The 7,125-nt window shown below is 32.9% G+C and overlaps 1 non-coding gene across 1 annotated transcript; it reads left to right on the top strand.

Moving 5' to 3' along the window:
* The first annotated feature begins 2,507 nt into the window (after positions 1-2,507).
* Positions 2,508-2,611, top strand: LOC122124961. Its single transcript, XR_006150703.1, has one exon. It is a non-coding gene; the product is annotated as a U6 spliceosomal RNA (small nuclear RNA).
* Positions 2,612-7,125: the final 4,514 nt, after the last annotated feature.

Raw genomic sequence — 7,125 nt, 5'->3', positions numbered from 1 at the left:
CCTGGATTTTCCCTCTTTGGCCTAACTCTTAGTACTGTGATGGCACACTTGGTGTGATTCTCTGGCTTAGGACTGTTCACTGGAGCACTTAAACTGCTTTCTATGTGAGAGCTTGTTTAGCTTCCAGCTTCTCCTCTGCTATCTTCCCGGAACCCTAAATTTAAATTTTTAATGATAAATTATTTTAAAATCTTTTCATTTGGGCACAGGTATGGATAGATAAGTAATGTGTGCAGAATCAGAATTATTCAGAAGGTTGTAAATGGAGGCTTACCTAGTTTTCTCTTGGATGAATCATAGAACACAGACTGTCCTAATTGGAAAAAGTTAGCCTTCTGAGATTTTCTCCATATAAACACTCCACCAACATTTTATTAGAGGATTATTCAAGATTAGCTATATGTTGATTGATAATGACTGATCATGACAGAAAGTTGAGGGAAAACCATCTACACTTCAGTGAGGTTCTGATTTGTGCTTCACAAACTGTTATGAAAGCTCTACATGAGAAATCTAGTAGCTGCATTTCCAAAAATTCCTTGGGTTGTTACACTTTCTGATATTGTCTCAATTCAAGTACTTCTCCTTGAAGTTCCATACTATTCAATGATGCTGTATTAGCTCTTTTTTACAATTTGCAGACAGGTCTTTTTGATGAAATTTGTGCTTTTCAAAATTGCTCTCCAAATTCCATCCACAAACTGCATACAAAATTTATCTGAAAAAATTTCTATCAGTTGATAGTGCATATACTTTTAGTTTTCATTACAAATATATAATGTAGTAAAAATTCTAATAGCAATTATACTGCATTAGCTTGTGGGCAGATTCTAATATAAATAATATACTGTGTTCATGTAGAGATTTTGAGTATCCAAAGTAATAAGCCTGCAGTCCTAAAACCTATACCTTACTTATATTGAGTGACAAATACATCTTCATATAAGTACAGAAGTTCTCCTTGTATCTTTTTAATATATATTTTTATTATAAATACTGTACAGAGGGGTTCCAATTACATAAGTAAGGTAATGAATACATTTCTTATTGAGCATTGTTACCCCCTCCTTTGTTTTTCCCCTACCATCTCTTCCCTTCACACGTCCCCACCTCCCCACTTCACCCATCCTCTGATAGAGAGTCTTGTATATCTCATTGTTACAATGGGTCAATCAGTATCCTTTCCTTATATCTTAAATGAAGAAATGCTGGATTGATTTATGCTGATTCTATTTGTGTAGACACATCTAAAATCACTGGCCAAGTCCAGGAGCACATAAATGAAATGCCATCATTTATTTGTCAGTTGGTATAATTGTGTCCTACACATTTATTGACAGGCTACAAATTATTCTCAAACTTGAAAACATTAAAAATAATTCTTTTTTTTCTTATTTTCTTGGCCAGGAAATCAGCAAGTCCTCAGTCAGCATTTCTCACATAGGAATTTTCACATGGGTTAGTTAAATGTATATGTAGAGTCCAGTTTCCTGAGGACTCACTCATCTGCCTAGGAATTCATGCTTGGCTGTTGGAAAAAGAGCTCAAGTAAGCATGCCATTTAAAGCCTTTTAACTTTACTCTTTACCAGGGTATTCTCCTGCTACTTTGGTTGTTGAGAGTGTCTACAAAAGTAAGCATTCTGTGAGGAGCAGGGAGACACCATATGACTTATACTTATTGAGATTTCCAAGTGACTTGCTATCCCTTGTACTGCATTTTGTAAGTCAAATCTCTCTAAAACTACCAGTTTTAAGAGATAAGAGGAGTGGTAAAAGAACTCTTAGAGACAAATACATCTTCAATATATATTGTTCCAAGTATTCAGTTTAAGGCATATTCAAAAACTGGTGAAACTTTTGTTGGCTGTAATTATGTGTCTTTCTCCATGTGTGCATGTATACATGTGTATGTATATGTGTGTAAATAGTAACATACATGTGTACATTATGGCTTATATCATCATTTATTCCTTGCTAACAAATAAAGTAAGGAATCCCTAAAGTATTAACAGAAACTGTGTAGTTAAAGTCTTAATTCTTCACTCTGCTTCTTTACACAAAGACTTTGCAAATTCTCATTAATAAGGTTTCCTTAAAATCTGAAATGTACATACTTAGTACATAATGTCTGCTACCGTAAATCTTAAATACTTTGCAGAAAAGTTTTATACCTGCCAAAGAGTCCTATTTTTGGCATATATAAGCAAAATCCCAAAATTAAGCATATTTAAAACTTTTAACAAGCCTTAACACTTGCTGCAATGTTCATTTTGACAGGTTCCTTGTATAGAATAATTGAATTCCTCCTCTTACACATCTCTTGAACTACAAATTTCTGGAAATATTTTGTTTTTGGCATGTCTATCTTGATTTTATTCTTCAATGTGTGCTTATATAGAAATACATGATTCTAAAATTTCACAATTCTTTTGAACTTACTTTCTGTTGAATTGTCTAGTTTAATAAAATCAATAAAAATTATACTTTATATATAAAAAATGTTCTGTGCTCAAGTTAGCATCACATACACTAACATTGGTACGATACAGAGAAGATTAGCATGCCCCCTGCACAAGGATGACATGCAAATCCATGGAGCCCATATTTTTACAACAACAGATGTTGAAAGGTATGTGGCCACAGGGAATCGTACTGCATTCTTGGTGGGAGTGTAAACTTGTTCAACTACTTTGGAAAGCAGTATGGAGGTTTCTCAAAAGACTCCACATAAAACTCCTCTATGACACAGTAATCCCACTTTTGGGGATTTAACCAAATGATCATAAACAAGACCATACTAAAACTACCAGCACTACTATGGTTATTGTAACATTATTTACGATAGCTAAGATATGGAACCAACTCAGATGACCTCATTAGATGAATGGATCAAGAAAATGTGGTATATATACAAAATGGAATTCTATGCCTCCATCAGAAAGAATGACATTGCCCAATTTCTTAGGAAATAGAAAGACTTGGAAAAAAATTTATTGGGTGAAGTAAGCCAAGTCTAAATAATCATAAGTCCCATGATTTCCCTTATTTTCAATAACGAATATATGTCTGGGATAAGCAGAAAAGTTCAAAAGATATGTGCATATAACCAGATAAGATGATGTTAAAGAAATTGAACCCCAAGATAGGGACACAAGTTGTTTTTTGTTTCTCGCTATTGTTTCTAACATACTTATAATGTGTGATGTCATTTTTTTTTGTTTCTTTGTATGTTTCTCCCCACGTCATAACCCATGTTTTCTCTGTATTTGAAGTTGGTGCACTTACATCTTGTATGTATGCTTCTCTAATTTGGGGAGGGGAAGGGAAAAATATGCTCAAATAGGGATACAGGTTGACCCATTGTAACAATGCGATGCACAAGACACTATGTTGCAAAATGAACTTTACAATTTAGGCAGAGGAAGGAAGGGGGAGGGGAGTGTACTTGTGGAGGTGGGAGGGAAGGGATTGTAGGGAAAATATAAAGGAGGAGGTAACAATGCTTGTTAGGAAATGTAATAGTCTCCTTTTTCATGTAAATCTGACCCTTCTGCACAGTATTATTAGAATAAAAACACAAAAATGTTCTGAGATGGAAGAGTTTATTTCCTCTATTTTACCCATATAATATCGTTAAAAAAGAAATTAATGCAGAACACTGAGATGAAGGTAATTTGAATAAATGTGTGTGTGTGAGTGCAGCAGCGCGCAAGCGAACACGCGCATGCATGCGAACACACGCCATGTATGTATATTGGTGTGCTCAGAGTTTAAAATCAGGGATCCAAGGTCTTGCTAGGCCTTTCCTATCTAGATTGGTGAGCTACTATATAAGCTACATCTCAATTCCTGGCTCTTTGCTAGTTAATTAAATATTTTGAAAAATAATTCATTGAAGTTTTTTTTTTGGGGGGGGGGCCTGATTGGCTCCCAAGTGTTATCCACAGATCTCAGTCTCCTGAGCAAATATTCAGAGTAGATAGGATTATAAGGGTGACCAGCCATCACAAGGCTTTTAGAATAATTTTAAAAATAAAAGAAATTTTATTTCATGGGATCCTGTTTTATCATCACCTAATTTGAAAGACTTTTGGAGTGATTATATGCCAATTTAATTCGTTTGGAGATTAAAAGATAGTAAGTGATGATATTTTAAAATTTTAGTACTTTTTACAAAATAAACTGGAACTGTGGGACAGAAGAAATTTGGCTGTCTTCCGACTTCAATTTGTAAGCTCAGCTCTGTGCATGATAACCAAATTTCACCAACACAGTCTGTGTTGAAGACAAAATGTGACAAAAAACAATCACTATGGGCAATATTTGCTATGCTATTATTTCTTGGACAATATGAATATTGAACTGAGAGTGTAAGAGAATGGAGAGATTTTACCCACTTTTGGTATTGCTGAAAGACTTTTGGAAAATTTGACTCATTTCCTTCCTCACTGTGTGTGTCTTTGGGCCATGCACTTACTGTCTTTTACTACACTTTTTCCTAACACTAAACTGGTAATAACATTAGCATTATAGCAAATGTTATCTTAAGAATTAAGAAAATAAAACTTGTGAAACACTTAACATAAACCTATGAATGAGCTTTGAGTTTAGCCAGCATTCTTTTTTAAATACTAAATAGAATGTGATAAGTAGTACAGAAACCATTACATGTAGTGTGAGCAACCAGAAGTAATATCTATTGGCCATGCTCTGCTTCCAAGGAAGAAAGGTGGATAACTTCTCATGCTGTAAATCAAACAGGTAATCTTATGTAGTCATAGTGTAAAAATATCAGGGACAGAACGATGAAGGAATGTTGTAGACTGAGGTGAAATCCATATGAAAATGTGCAAAACTGATAAAACATAAAAGTATCTGAACAGTATATTGTGTTTTACATCATTTAAGTTACATCGCAAAGATAAGGAAGACCTAGAAGAATAAATTTTCTTTTTGATATTCTATCATAGGTCCTTAGAAGGATGAACACTTTCCTCATTCTTGTAGAGGCATCATCAGATGAGGGGAACTATATTTTTGTTTGCTTCCTTCCGTTTATTCTTCAGGTTGAAATCTGAACTACATGAGACTGAAAGAAACCAAGTGAAATCAGTTATGTAGGCTTTGGAAAGAACAATCAAAGTAAAATAAATAAAACATATATAGCCTTGTAAATTGAGTTATGTAGTCTCAAGCATTAACAGAAAATGATTAAAGCAATATCACTTTATTAAAAATTTAAAAATGTTAGGAGCTGCTTAATTTTTTCCTTTCTACTACCTTGAATTAATTATTGATTTTCTATAAAGAGATTAAAGATGAGATTAACAAGAAACTTGATTAAAAATGGACAAAAGTTCTGAATAGACATGTTTTCCAAAAAGCCCTGAAAATCGCCTGTGGATTTACAAATTTGTATTTAATACAACTTTTATGCTGGCTTAATGCTTTGTGAGCAGAAGTCATTAGAGAAATGCAATTCAAAATTACTATGATACTACTTCTTAACTATTACAACTCTTATCAAAAATATCCAAGGAACCAGGTGTGGTGGCAAAGGCTGGTAATTCCAAGTGATTGGAGGTTGGAGTAAAAGGATTTTAGCCTAAGGCCAGTCTGGGATACTGTGCACAGTAAAAACCTGCCCTTTAAAAAAACTCAAAAGGTAATAATGTTGGCTGGCGACACTGTGGAGAAAAGGAAATTTTCTACACTCTTGGTCAAAATACATGTTAGTGTTCTCGCTGTAGAAGGTAGTATGCACTTTTCTAAAGAAATCCAAAGTTGAAATATCATCTGACCCACCAATCGTGTGATTATTTCTCTCTGGGTAACTCATAAATATATCTGTAGTTCATTGTTATTCACATTATTCACAACAGCCAAGATATAAATCGAAGTCCAGTGTTCAACTACAAACTAATAAAGCAACTGTGGTTACATGCACAAATATCTTTTTCTGTTGATCCCAAAGTAATTTTTTTATTATTTTCCTGTTTCCATGTGATTAACCTCCAAATTAGAAATCCAGATATATGATTTAATTTTACCAAAACTATTTATTGAGTATAAGGACCTTCTACTCTCTACATTCTTCACACTAAGATCACCAAATATGATGAGTCTGAAATAATTAGTCTCTTTTTGACCTATGTTAATATTCTTTACAATGTGAGGGAAATGTTTAAAAAGTAGTATTTGTTTTAGCTTAATTGCTCTGAAGAGACAATAAATGATATTATCAAAGCTTAAAAATGATTTGATTTAAAATTTAGAATTCAGTAAATGGTTTTGACCACTCTGGTTACCGGAGCCTTCACTACAACCTCATGAGACAATTTATATTGATGAAGCAAAAATCTGAGGTTAAATATATATGAATAAAAAAATCATGTCATTCTGAATATGTAGAGTTACATATAAAACATAGAAAATTTAGCTTTTAAATACCTAAATATGGTAGTACATTTAATTGCAGGGTAAGTATTTGTTCTGAAAGGAGATAAAATTGCACTTATTTTGAAATGAAAACTTAAGTATTTATTTGAATAAAAGACAATGTTTAAAATATCACTCATTCAAGAAACAAGATGTACAGTTAGTTGTTTTTCATGCCAATTATGTTCTCTAAACTTACTACAAATACTAGATTAGTAAACTTAATTCATTGCTTTGTGGGGAAATAGCAATTCTGTTTCCTAAAACTCATGACAATAACTTTTTCTCAAACAATTGCTAAGTAACTGTTTTATATTTTTTGTCATGGAATCTTATTCGATAAATTTATATTCATTAAGTTAAATAATTGGCCAACAATATAAATTATGCATGGACAAAGTTTATCTAACACGAGTTTTTTTTTTTTTCAGAAGACAGATCATGGCTCTCTTAAAGAACACTAGAAGGCTGTGTGTTCTTTATTAATTTTTAGTGATTTTGTTAATGGATATTAATTGTCAGAAGTGACAATTCCATAATATATTTAACATATTTGATTATACTCCCTCTATTTCCTTCTCATTACTCCTTCCTCCAAAGATCTTCTGTTTTTCACATAAAATTACATCTTTATGCATGCGCATATAAACTAATTTGGAAGATTTAAGCTGAACTGCAAATTAAT

This window comes from Dipodomys spectabilis, unplaced genomic scaffold, assembly GCF_019054845.1.
Source record: "Dipodomys spectabilis isolate Male_0828 unplaced genomic scaffold, ASM1905484v1 ptg000255l, whole genome shotgun sequence".
In the NCBI taxonomy this organism is placed as follows: domain Eukaryota; kingdom Metazoa; phylum Chordata; class Mammalia; order Rodentia; family Heteromyidae; genus Dipodomys; species Dipodomys spectabilis.
Note: the sequence above shows the minus strand (reverse complement) of the source record. Positions and strands in the feature narration are given on the sequence as shown.